Source organism: Lathamus discolor, chromosome 3 (assembly GCF_037157495.1).
Source record: "Lathamus discolor isolate bLatDis1 chromosome 3, bLatDis1.hap1, whole genome shotgun sequence".
Lineage (NCBI taxonomy): Eukaryota > Metazoa > Chordata > Aves > Psittaciformes > Psittacidae > Lathamus > Lathamus discolor.
This window is the reverse complement of record NC_088886.1, coordinates 113,096,818-113,110,200: the sequence shown is the minus strand read 5'-3', so window position 1 is coordinate 113,110,200 and position 13,383 is coordinate 113,096,818. Positions and strand designations below refer to the sequence as shown.

The window sequence follows — 13,383 nt, the reverse complement described above, 5'->3', positions numbered from 1 at the left end:
AGTGTCTGAACTAATTTGGTGAAATGCATTTTCCCTGCAGCAAGTCCTGAGTGTTTTCAATAGACTGCTATAACAGCTGCATCGATTACAGCTTTGCCACGTGGCTAAATCCATTAAAACTCTGATAAGATTTTCAGAAATAGCCCTTAAAATGGTATTGAAATTAAGGAAATGCTGTGTTGGAACCCTAACTTAAGTGTTCAGTATGCCTTACTAACATAAGGGAATTCACAGCAGCCGTCAAGGGCCTGTGTTCTTCCTGTGGGAAGATGCCTGAAGGTATGCAGAAGAGGGAGGCTAGGGAAATACAGGTTTTTAAACCATGACTCTCTTGGAAGTAGGGAGCTTTATTCCAGTTTACTACAGGCGTTTATCTTCACTAAAAAATCAGATGTTTTATGTGCCAAAGTCATTGGGTAAAGAGTTGATAACTGAAACAAAGACTGGAATGCAGATCTTCCTCCTCCCAGGTGATCATCTGCTCTGTGTGTATGTAGTCTTTCTGTCTGCAGGATGGACCTTTGATGTTCTTGCAAGGTGTATCAGTTTCAACAAGAGAGACCAAGAGCTTCCTGCTATAAATGAACAGATTGACTGTTGATAGGACACTTTCTTGGAGAAAGGGTGGTCTGAATCCTAGCAAGAATTAACCCAGATCTCCCACATCTGAGGCAAGCACGCCACTTAACTTCTGTTGAATGGAGCTACGGAGTGGGGCAAAACACCTCTACCTCCAACTACTTCCCCCCCCAACTCCTGACAAGTGAAGGAATCTGGTGTGAGTGCCATCTGGATCAAACCCCTCAGATAAAACCCTCAAGAAGGGCTTGTGAATACAAGTGTAAGACTAAGCTGCAAGATAGGGTGGTAAGCTGCTCAGGCCTGCCAAAATAGGGTGTGCCTGAAAACAAAATTTCGTGTGATTAGGGAATGGAAAACTTTGAGGTGCCTGGGGAATCCTGGTAGCATCTGAGGGGGTGAATGTGAAGATGGCAGTTTCTCATTTGTGTCTAACTGATTTTTAACTTTTTTTTTAACATAAATTCTTTATGTGGTTTAAAACTGAGATGCTTGAAAAAACTGCTCTTTAAGCTCTGCAAAAAAAAAACCCAAAATCACATTAGTCCGTCTCATCCAAATCAGCTCAGCAGAAATAATTTCTGATGGTGGATTTATGTATATGAATGCCATGTAGTTCATGGCTAGTATCAGTTCTAACACAGGAACGGTTTGACTAGAGTTTGGTTTGGTTTTTTTTCCAGTCTCTGTTGGTGAAAACTTAAAGGATTAGCAGGTTGTACTTGGAAGCATTTTCACATCCTGAGTATCAACGGATCATCCAGATATCTCTCTCTGCCCGATGACCTGTCGGTACAGTGACCAGTGGTTTACAAACCTAGAATTTTATCTTCTATTTTAATGGGAAAGCCTGAGGCTGTGAATATGTATCACACAATACAACGCTCAATAGTGTACCAGACACAGCGAAAATTCACTGTGCCTGTAGCTATATTAGTATATTAAATAACAGGGTTATTAATCTTTCCTCACCTCAGAAACTTGTAGTCCATGTGTTAATGTGTTTTTGTATGAAATTTAATTGCTCAGACTTGTAACAACTCAAAACTTAAGATCCTGTTTCCCACTGCAACTTGAGTCTTGAGAAATCAGTTTTATTTAAAAGCAGAAAATTATTGTTTCGATTGTTACATTTTCAGTGGCATATGGAGGTTCATGTGTGGTTGCTTGGAAGGTTAGTTTTTAAGGACAGGTATTAGGTAGCAGAAAGCAGATACAAGTTGTAGTTAGGAATCCCCAAAGCCTGCTGGCCCCTGCATCTGTGTCTCATGTGATAATGGTGTTAATCATATAATGAATGTTGAAGTCTCCCTATTGAAATGGACAGTTTATTTGGGTTCTGTGTTCTTTCTCCATAGCGGTAGATGTGTCCTTCGAGTTTCCTTCCTTTCTTTGATAATAAAATAAGCATTATTCTATGAGAAGAAATTGCTGTTTTCTGTAAAACCATTTTGACATCACTTCATGCAGTAACACTAGTGAGCTGATGAAGACATGCACCAATGCTGGTCCCAGCAGCAGCAAAGCAACCACAGCCCAGCTTCCTCTTCTAGAGACAGCTTGCCAGGCACTGTATGGCAGCACGCTTCCAGTCCATGCAACCTTCTCTTGAACTCATTTGAAATAGTTATAGAACTTAGAATACATGTGAGGGTGGGGAGGCCCTGGCACAGGTTGCCTAGAGAAGCTGTGGCTGCCCCATCCCTGGCAGTGTTCAAGGCCAGGCTGGACGGGGCTTTGAGCAACCTGGTCTAGGGGAAGGTGTCCCTGCCTGTGGCAGTGGGGTTTGGAGCTAGAGGATCTTTAAGGTATCTTCTAACCCAGACCATTCTAGGATTTTATGACATCTCTGCTATAGCTCTACTATATCTGGAATCACACTGTGAACTAATCTAGCTTATTTTTTTATTGCTCTTATTGAGCCAAGCATCTAACTATAAGCATAAATCTGTTGAAGTCAATGAGAAAGCCTGTGGCAGAGGGCTTTGCTGGTCTGGCATCTGAGTAAGGTTGACTAAAGAACATCCGTGGAAAATTACACTTTAGATGTTTTGGTTGATCAGCATTTGTTTCTGTAACGTACACCAGCACCAGCCCTGAAGGTAAAATGTTTTATAGGTGAGCCGAGACGAAGACTCAGATTAGGGTGGTGGTTTTCCGAAAGTAAATAGCAGCCAGGAGTGATGCTGGGAAGAGAATTTCAGAGTTATGGCTTCCTGAACTTATCTTGAAGCATGTCAGCACCATATTCACTATCTTAAAGAAATTACCACAATAAAACACCTTAATATTTATCTTAACATAACAAAGAAATGTGTTTCTTACAGTAAAATCTGATTAGACCTGTGGAAGAAGTAATAGGTTCTAAATTAGCTTCAAATGAAGATAAAGTGTACCTTTTATTACACGGTTTTGGCTTTCATATTGTATAAGCTCAAAGTAGCAATGCTTATTTTCAAGAGTTAAAAAAAAAAAAAAAGTTAGAATTTTTTTTTAAAGGTTTTGACATTCAATCTGTCATCATTGTCTTCTCAAGAATGCGTGCAGTATTTGGGGGAAAAAAAAAGGCAAAAGGAGAGGGTTTTGTTGAATGACACTGATCTTCTTTGGAGTTCTTGTTTGGTTTTCTGATCATTAAGCTCCTCACATGGAAACAGAGTTGAAAAGGCTGAGAACTATGATTTTAGATGTAGTTTTTAGGCATGTCACCAGGTCTAGTAATACAATACAAATTGGACTTGACTTTTTTAACAGCAAGAACCAGTGTTTGAAAGTCATGCTTTTCTTTTGTGCTTCTCTTCACTTTAATGTGCAACACCCAGTATAGCTTCAGAAGATTTATTGAATAGATTTTTTGCAAGGTTTATTCATAATATTTGAAAATTAGTGTTCTTCTAGCCTATACTAATGACATTTTTGTGGCTCAGTGCATAGTGTTAAAAATGGCACAGGACAGGAATACATAAAAAAAAAAAATAATAGAAATTTGTACTTGAAAAACAAACTGGTGGATGTAAGCCCAAGTTTTCATATTGAGTGACAAAACCAACAGACCTCAGTACTGCAGGGGTAGAGAGAAGGTGATAGAAGCAGCATTGTAGGAGATGTAATTAATATAGAATAATCATCATCATAAAATCATCATCAAATGGTTAGGGTTGGAAAGGACCTTAAAGCTCATCCAGTTGCAACCCCCTGCCACAGGCAGAGACACCTTCCACTAGACCAGGTTGCTCAAAGCCCTGTCCAACCTGGCCTTGAGCACTGCCAGGGATGGGCAGCCAGTATTTCTCTGGGCAACCTGTGCCAGGGCCTCACCACCCTCACAGGGAAGAACTTCTTCCTAATACCTAATCTCAATATACCCTGTGTCAGTTTAAAGCCATTCCCCCTTGTCCTATCCCTACAAGCCCTTGTCGAAAGCCCCTCTCCAGCTTTCTTGTTGCCCCCCCTTAGGTACTGGAAGCTGCCCTAAGATCTCCCTGGAGCCTTCTCTTCTCCAGGCTGAACAAGCCCAGCTCTCTCAGCCTGTCTCCACAGCAGAGGTGCTCCAGCTGTCTGATACACTTTATATAAGTGTAAAGGCACAGCTGTGTAGTTCAAATAACAAAAAATTAATGCTGTGTATAATACAGAAATCCATTACCAAAAACACCACTGGATATTATAGGGCGGGAAAAAAAGGGTTCTTCATTTATTTTTATCTCCTAGTGTGTCAGTGCAAGGCAAAATGGCATCAGTATAGGAGAGCAGTTGATGTAGGCTAGGATGCTGGCACTGACCAGTGCTTCTTTGTAGTGGTTTTTGGAAGTTTCTGTGCCATATTTGGCAGGGTTTGTTGCCTCTCAGCCACGTGGCCTGTTAACAGGGTATAGTTATTTGTTTATATGGTGCCTATGGTGGCGAAAATGTTTTGCATACATACAGACTGTCTGGTGGGAGGGATTTGAGGGTTTTTCTTTATTTGATGTTATGCCGAGCTTACTTAGAAATATTTAGAATTCTCGGCTCTTACACAACCATCCTTTTCTTTCTTCTCTTCCCCCTCTTTTTAGTACTGTTTCCTGGTACATATTTATACCCATCCCAGAAGAAACCTCAGTGCCTTTTTGTATAGGCTTTAATACCTTGTTTTCTACAGTTGAGTGTCTGATAGTATTATACCTACTACTGAACTGCTGCACTGATGAAAGCTGCCAGTTGTTACCAAGTTCCCTGTGACCTTCGCAGACCTCTTACAAGGCCATATTGGAAGTATTTTGTGTGGGTGTTGAGTTACTATTCATGAATCCTCTCAGTATTCCATGTTTTAATTTGTATTATGGGCATGGAAGTGAATTGGGACAATTAAAGTATTTTAAATATCTGCCTGCTTGTCTTTTTTGTGGGAAAAAAAACCCAACCAAAACCCAAATAACCAAGGCAACAACCTTTTTGTTTTGAAAAGCTAGCAAATCTTTCCCACAAATTAAATTCTGTTAAGTTTTTATTTTGTTGTAACGCAGTGTCTAGAACCAGACAACATGTTTGTAGTGAAATTCATTTTCGTAGGGCAAACTAGGGACCAGGAGGTTTTACTGAAGCTTGCCAAGGGTGAATGGGCCTCAGCAAGTGTCTGGATGGAGACTGTGAAATTAGAAGAGGCATCTGAGATTGCGCTGAAGCCTCCTTTGTAAACTAACTTACACTGACTGCAAGACTTCAGAATGTGTTTGAAACAGAATTGTAGCCTCTTCCAACAGAAGCAAAGCAAGCTGTGCCAGTCCCTCACCACCCTCACAAGTGAAGAATGTCTTCCTAGTATGTAATCTTCCCTGTGTCAGTTTAAAGCCATTCCCCCTTATCCTATCCCTACTTGCCCTTGTAAAAAGTCCCTCTCCGGCTTTCTTGTTCCCCCTTCAGGTGCTGGAAGCTGCTGTAAGATCTCCCTGGAGCCTTCTCTTCTCCAGGCTGAACCAGCCCAGCTCTCTCAGCTTGCCTCCATAGGAGAGGTGCTCCAGCCCTGGGAGCATCTTCATGGCCTCCCCTGGACTTACTCCAACAGGTCCATGTCTTTCTTATGTTGGGACCCCAGAGCTGGACACAACACTGCAGGTGGGGTCTCATGGAGCAGAGTAGAAGGGGGAATCGTATCCTTTGACCTGCTGATCAGGCTGTTGATGATGCAGCCTGTTTCTGTACACCCAGTACAAACAAGACACTGATGAAGTGCAGAAGGTCCAGCAGAGGTATCCAGGATGATCAGGGGTTGGAGCACAGGAGAGGCTGAAACCCCTGGCTTTCTTCAGCTAGGAGCAGGAGCAGGCTGCAGGGGGTGTTACACCATCTATTCACTAAGCTGGAATCAGTAAATTATTAATGCCTACATTGACAGTGAAACTCTGGAGAAAAACTCAGTGATCTAGGTAACATATCCAAGTGACTGACAGAACAAGGAAAGAGGAGGTGATGCTAGCTGGGTCTGGCAGGCTGTACAGCAGGTTGTCCAAGGGTGTGATCAGAAAGTGGGGCAGGGGAGAGTCTTTGTGCTAGGAATCTGTCTGTGCAGTTGAGCAGCTGATACACCCTATAGTTTCTCCTAAGTGCATGGGATGTATGTAGATTGTTCTCTCTTCTGGGAAATGACATGTAACTTGCACTTTTCCTGATTCATCAGTGATGCAGAGCACTTCGCATCCGTAGTCACTCTCCTGTGCTGCAAATAACATTTTTAAATTTATGGAGTGCATGTTTTCTTTAATTATGAATGCAAGCAAAGCAAAATGAGGAATTCATTCACCATTTCCCATCAGCAGGCAGGTGTTCAGACATCTCCAGGAAAGCACCTAACAGTAACTTGGGAAGACAAACACCATCACTCCAACCATCTCCCCACATCTTTCCTTCTTGTTCCCCCAACTTTATACGCTGAGCATGACATCATAGGGTAAGAGATATCCCTTGGGTTAGTTGGGTCAGCTGTCCCGGCTGTGTCCTCTCCCAGCTTCTTGTGCACCCCCAGCCTCCTTGCCGGTGGGTGGTGTGAGGAGCAGAAAAGGCCTTCGCTCTGTGCAGTACCTAAACATCCCTGAGTTATCAACGCTATTTTGGTCGTAAATCCATAGCACCCTATGAGCTACTGTGAAAAAAAATAAACTGTTCCAGCCAACACCAGTGCAGTGCATCTAGTGATGTTTTCTGTCAATCTCAGTGTATTTTACAGTTTGTGCTTTCATCACTAAAGAAAACAAGCAAATGTTTATTTCTTCTGTGAGGTAACTGAATGCAGTGCTACTTTGGGCAGAAGGCTTTTTTGGTCTTTTCCTTCTCCTATTGTCTACTTCAAAATACGGTTCCAGGTTGGAAAAACAAAGCAATCTTTCCCTAGTGATCAATTATCCTGCAAAGACTTCAGATTTTCTAATGTGTAGTTTTAACTCTCTTGAAGCGTCAAGAAGAGATGTAGATGTGTGCTTGTCTTCATGTCTTTGTATTCATTTTACAAGTCAGAGAGAAATGGAGAAGTTGGTTATTTTAATGTGTAGGGTATTTCTCCAAGCCTAAGGAATTGTTTGCCTTAAGTGAGCATTAGATACTGTGTTTTACTTCACATAAAGCAAGTAATGTGGTCTCTTGTTGCACAAAAGTGTTCTTGAATTCTCATTGTATTCTCCTTGTTTCTAAATTAAGAAGAAAAAAAAAGCAGCACTTGTTTAAATAGTAACCAATTAAAAAGTGTGCTTGAAATAAAATGGGATTTGTGTTACTGGAAAAGAGGGTCCTTATGGTTGACATGTTTCAAGTGCAAAGTGTGTGACCTACAGGTGTTGAATATGCAGCAATTCTGCTTGGCTTTAGTCCATTAAATTAGCCACCCTGCTTTCTTTAGCTTGCTGGGAAAATTGCAAATGCATTGGTTTGTGGCTCCTTAGCAGTTTGGAGATCAGCAGGACAATGCTTCTTAGTGGACTTCCAGACAGAGTCCCATTGTTCATCATCAAACTCTGCCAAGAACTTATCAGATGCTGTGTAATGAGCCCCTCCTTTTAGAGATGCTCCAGAAAAAAGAAACTGCTAACAAGTATTGATTTTCATTTCGTGATAGTCATTTTAAATGAGAAAAGCTTATTCTATTTTAACTTTTTTTAATGGTTTCATTTGGTATGTTGGAGGACACTTGTTAAATGGGATTTTTCATGGCGTTTTAAGCATGGTATGTGGCAGGTATTGATTTGTATTTCATTTCTTCAGTGTGGTGTGGTTTAGGGATTGTTGCTTTCTCTACATCAATGTGCCAGCTCTGTAGATATGAACTTGGTAAGGAAACTGATTTTATTAAAACAAGCCCAAGGAAAAATCCCCAAATACAACCAAAATGGCACGTGACAATGTACGCTCCGTTCCCATCTGTGGTAACTGACAAGGTAAATTAAAGGCTTGTTGCTGTCAAAAGAGGCTCTGCAGTTTCCCTGCTCCCTGATTCCCTGGTCCTTTTCTGCCAGCCTGTCTGCAGAACGGGGAGGGGATACGGGTGTTTCTGCAACTGCTTGTGCAACCGCGTAAATCATTGGGGCAATCTCTGCGATGAGGTGGGAAGGCTTTCTGCTGCAAGTGGTTACTCTGAGAGCAGCAGATGGTGGCCAGGAAATGCTTGGGGCTTTTGCTGACTCCGTGGCCTCTTTCAGCTCTCTCCTACTTGAAGTCCTCAGCCCTGGTGGCAACTTGACGAGGGCATGGCGCTGGCACTGCTGCTAAAAGAGCAGCGGTGGTGTGGCATGGTTTAGGTTTGGTGCTTGCGGAGCCTGAGCAGGGGGAGGTCATAGCCAGCCAGGCCAGGGAATAAAAAAAACACAGTTGAGATCAGGCTGCTGAAGGCAGGGAAAGGCCTCCATCTTTCTTCAAGACACACACTACCTTAAAAAGTGCTCCTCAGGCTGTGGTGAGAGTGTTTGGTTGTAGTACTCTTTCAGATGTCAATTTCTAGCATTTCTGCCTGACTGCCCAGGGTGTTCGGATTTTAGAAATTAGGTGTTTCATCAACTTTAAAATATTATTCTCACTGACAGTATTGCCAAGTGGTGTCTAGTAGAAATAAGACTGCAAGTGAATTAGACATCTCTTCTTTCCTTTCCTCTTGGTGTGATAGACCATACTGGATATATTCAGTGTGTGTTTTAAGTGTAACGTATCTGTTTTCTCAATTATAAAATGCAGCAGAAGAGGCTATCAAGTTCCCATTTTGTAACAGTTTTTAAAGCCCATCTTAACAGTTATTAATAACTGTCCTAGAAGAAGCATCATGTGAGAAGTCCTAGAAGATGCTGTATTTTACTGCAAAACTTTACAAGTGTTTTTATTCAAAGGATGAAGGAGGGGCTTACAGATGATACAATGCAACCAAGCAAACTTTCTTTCCATTTAGAAAAATATTTGACCTACTACTTCCTTTCAGTGAAGGAGTGATGAATGATCACAGAGCAAAGAAAATTGATCTGTAAGGATAAAAAGCTTCATTGGTCACATCACCTGATTTCGGTCGCTCTTAATAAAACAGTACTGCATGGGAAGCAGCAAGGCAAGATTCATATATTGAGAGCCAGCCTCCAATAGATAATTTAAGTTCAAATATACTTGCTGCATACTTAAGTGGTGACTACTTATTTGATCACTATATGCTTTACTGAATCCTGTTATAGCTTTTTCAGTACTGTTCTGTCCCCCGCTGTCACTTGGATTAGCTGTTTGGATGGCATGATGTTCTCGCAACAGATCTGTACCAACTAAAAACTCCCTCTTCATATCCACCAGCAGACCATGTATTTTGATCTAACAGCTGCGTACCTACAAAGAGCCAAAGAGCAGCTGCGGTGCTAAGAGGACCAGAAGTGAGAAGACTGATTTTTGCATTTGGATAATCAAATGTAAGAGATTCTGGTACGGTTCAGCCATATGTAAATGCATCTTTTTTTTCAGTACAGGCTGTCTTGTCTTTTGTTCTTACTTGTTTTCTCCAGCTGTGCTTTCACAGCCACTTACTGCTTTGGTTCCCTCACCATCTGTTTCCTCCTTAGTCTTACAAGTTGTTGATGAGTTATATCATCTCCCGTATATCAAGGGAGATTCATCTTCATTTAATTTAAAATTGTGCCCAAGAATATTTCTATTGTTTCATCCCCTTTTTTGGACTCCAAATTTATGGAAAAGTGCTGACATCCTCCAAAAGGAATCTCAACTGTAATTCTGTGCCCAGATGCTAATCTGGTCCATGCGAAACAGTTTCAGTTTTGTTGTTTGCTTGCTTGTTTCCCATCTCACATCTTTTGCAATATAATAGGCTCGTAACATGATTGGATATTTAAAGTTCTTTAAGCTAATTGTGAAAGTGCTGTTCATAATTTTATCTGTTTCAAAGTTATCTTTCTACTTTAAATCATCTTTTGATGGTGACTTACAGCCTTTTCTCCTCTATTGTCGGAATACTTCTTCCACAATTTTTGTTGAGTAACATGGAAAAATTAAGATTAAAATATTATTTGTAATGTAGGAATAGAAAAGGAGTGATCAGAATGACTTAATCTTACCTTCTCTATCAGCATTTAGGTAGATGTATCCTGTTCTGTAGAATTTCTTTTTCTGAGGTTAAATTCTGGCCCTGCAGAGGTCAATGGCAAGTTTTGATATTACTTTCAATGAACAGGATTATTTTACTGCCCTTTAACGCTCTGTGGTTTTTTTGTTGTTCTTATCATAGAGCAAAAATTAGATTTTAAATTATTTTTTTTCACTCCAGCTTCTCTTTTCCAAAATATTCTGGGGTTTATTTCTTAACCATTTTCTGCTCAACTTTCCTTTTAGTTCCAAAGTAGAAACAAAACAATATGCCATTAAAGAGTTTATTTTTTTTTAGCCTCAAAGAAAATATTCTGGTAAGATATTATAAAAAATAAAATAATAAAAAAATAATGCTCCTTTTAAAGTCCAGCCTCTGGATTTCTAAGGAAAACTTTCTTGTTTTTTGAAAGCTCCAGTTGTTTTGACCAAAGCACATTTTCTTGTGCTCCTGGAATGCATTATTTTGGGCTAAGCAGCTTTCCAGAGGATGGCACAGCCAGAGCAATGCATCCCTGAGGCTGCACAGTGGCTGGGCTGGGGCAGTGAGTGCAGGCATCCCCCTGTGCCAGTGCTGAGCGCCTTGCAGAGACAGCGTCCTGATGGGGAAAAACGCTCACCCCCTTGCCCTCGGACGGGTACAAACTGTATTGCTGGAAGCTTTGTGCTTAGGAGCACAAAGAGGGCAAAGTGCAGCATCTTCGCTGTGCTAATTAGTATACATAATCTTCAGGTTAATAAGGTGATTTAATTATTAAATATTTTTTTGGTGTAATTTATGTGTAAATTCTATTTTTTTTTTTTTTCAAATGGTGCAAGAATACCTGGGGTGGTGTATTAGTAACGAGCATTGGAGCATGAGTTTGCAAGTACCTCTTCTGTTAGATCCACTTCAAAATAGCTTCTGGTGCAAGAGGAAATATTTTGACTGATATTTCCCCTTACAGGGAGAGAGAAGCATACTCAAAGCATGTGCCTACTGACTCTGTCCATGTTTCTTTAATGCACACATCCCCCGAGAGCCAAGACAAATTTTATCAGTTGCTTTTGAACAGTCATTACACTTCTCTGTGAGCACTTGATTTCTTCTTTGAATGACCTTCATGGGCAAGCCCCATTTAATTTTATTTAAAAATTTTATTTAAATTTAATTTTATTTAAAAATAAAATGGTTGCTCTAGATATCATGTCTCTATAAAAATAGTGAGAAGACTGTTCCCTGGGCTCAGTAGCTGACTAAAAAAAAGAGGGGAGCAGAGTGGACTATTTAGGTGTTGGCAGATATCAGTACAGCGGAACAAAGGAGGCAAAACTCCAATGGAGATTCTAATATAGTCTTCAAGTTATTTAGACTAAATAACAAGTCTCCTAGCCATTTAGACCTAAGTCTAGACCAAGCCATTTCAGTGTGATTAATGGTGTAGAAACTTACTCTGCCAAAATGTTCACTCTTTGTGCCGAGTGTGGGGTGAGGTGGGTGCAGGGATGATGACAAGGAGGGCATGAGGCTGTTCTCATTGCTGTGTGTTGTTCAATCAGCTACTTAACCCAGGATTGATTATTTATTCACTTCTTACACTAGGGCTTCTCTACATGATCCCTTCTGATGAAAACTGAAAATGGAAGGCAGCTGATAGCCCAGCACTCACATGGGTTTAGCCGTGCAGCCATCAGATCTTTGGAACACTTTTATTTGGTTGTATTTTATTGTGTATGAACACTAGAATGCATGGTCAGCTACTTCCCAATTTTCAGTTCTTCATGCACTGCAGCTTCTGAGTGTAAAACTGTGCCTTTGTCTTCTGACTAACCCCTCAAGAAATACATTAAGGCAGCACGGCAGTAGGTTAAACATTAAAATACTTGCCTTACATGGTTCAGCGACATGATGGTGTTTGGTTGGCAGGTTGTGAATGTCAGCCTCCCTTAATTGCCTAGTCCTTGCTGTGGACTGGTCCTTTCTCTTCCTGAGTTAGCTTCTTCTGAGTTGCCACTTCTCCTCTCAGGTTTTTATGTCTTTACCAGATCTTTGAATTACTGAATTGTCATTAAACTGGCAGTCTAATTTTTCCACTGTGCCCTTCACTAGCTTCTGCTTTTTTTGTTTGGCTAAATAACCTGTATACTTTCTTGCATATGGACTAACAATAATAACCATGCACAGCAACAACTAATGACAGTAACCGTGCTCAACAATGTCTACAGTATAATCAGGTCAAAATCACAAGCCTGTGCATCACAAAACTGTTTGACTGGGAGTAGTCACATAGCCTTCCATAAATCTGCAGCCATAACCCCGTGGGCTGTTGTAGAGTGCAATTTGCATTCATCTGTGTCTAGTATTTATATCACCTAGGTGTCTAAATACAGGCATACCTGCTGGGTGTTTATTGATCTATTACCAAAGCACGTGAGGAATGCAAACCAGCGACCCAGGAACCGGCTCAGAGCGGTGGTGAAAGACCATAGTTTATTTTAAGACAAACTGCTTGGGGGGTGAGGTTCATAGGTAGCTTTCTGACAGCATAAAACAGTAACCACGTTGTCTGTTCCTGCTCATTCCTGTGCTGTGTTTGCATAGGCATTTATACAGCTGCAAAGTGAATGGAGCCAGGAAAAGGAACGTGGCTGAAAAGCAATCTTTTGTGGGTTTATTTTAACCTGGAGCAATTCCTTGGTTTCACAGTGTGGCCACACACGCCTGCTGGGGGACAAGTCAGAGGTGGGAATGAGCAGTTGGGCACTGGCAGGTGGCTGCTGCTTAAGCTCATTTAAGAAGTAATGCCTCTGAGTGCCTGACCTGTAGTCTCAGGAGGCGGCATTGCCATGCTGCTGGCTGCAGTCAGCTCCCAAAGCATAGCTGCCTTTCCCCACTTACCTCCTCAGTCTCCCATCTGCCGGCCTGGCCATGGAACACGTCTGACCCAAGCACGCAGCACTTCAGGATGCTTGATGCCCATATTAGTACTTAGATTCTGCAAAATGTGGGTCACGCTAAACAGTTCTTAACCAAGACATTTTTTAGGCAAAAATTCATTATGCTAATCTTTAGGAATCTCTGTGCAATTTGATTCTTACCTTTCCTGTAAGAAAGGTACGTTTTCTTCCCCTGCACTGTGCAAATGGTGTTAAGAACATGGTGTAAGTGCAGAGAACAAAATTTTGATTTTTTTTTTCCTATTTTCTGCTGAGCTTATGTTTTGTTTTGTTAGATTA

General features: G+C 41.1%; 1 protein-coding gene across 2 annotated transcripts in view; it reads left to right on the top strand.

The window, feature by feature from the left end:
• Positions 1-13,383, top strand: part of LYPD6B (LY6/PLAUR domain containing 6B) — a 51,007-nt gene that overhangs the window by 13,081 nt on the left and 24,543 nt on the right. The window contains exon 1 of one of the 2 annotated variants that reach the window (XM_065672841.1): positions 5,591-5,673. The exons of the other annotated variant lie outside the window; for it this stretch is intronic. The gene's annotated coding sequence lies outside the window, so the exon portion shown is untranslated. Of the gene's footprint in view, positions 1-5,590; positions 5,674-13,383 lie in introns of those variants that run through there. 2 annotated transcript variants of the gene reach the window in all.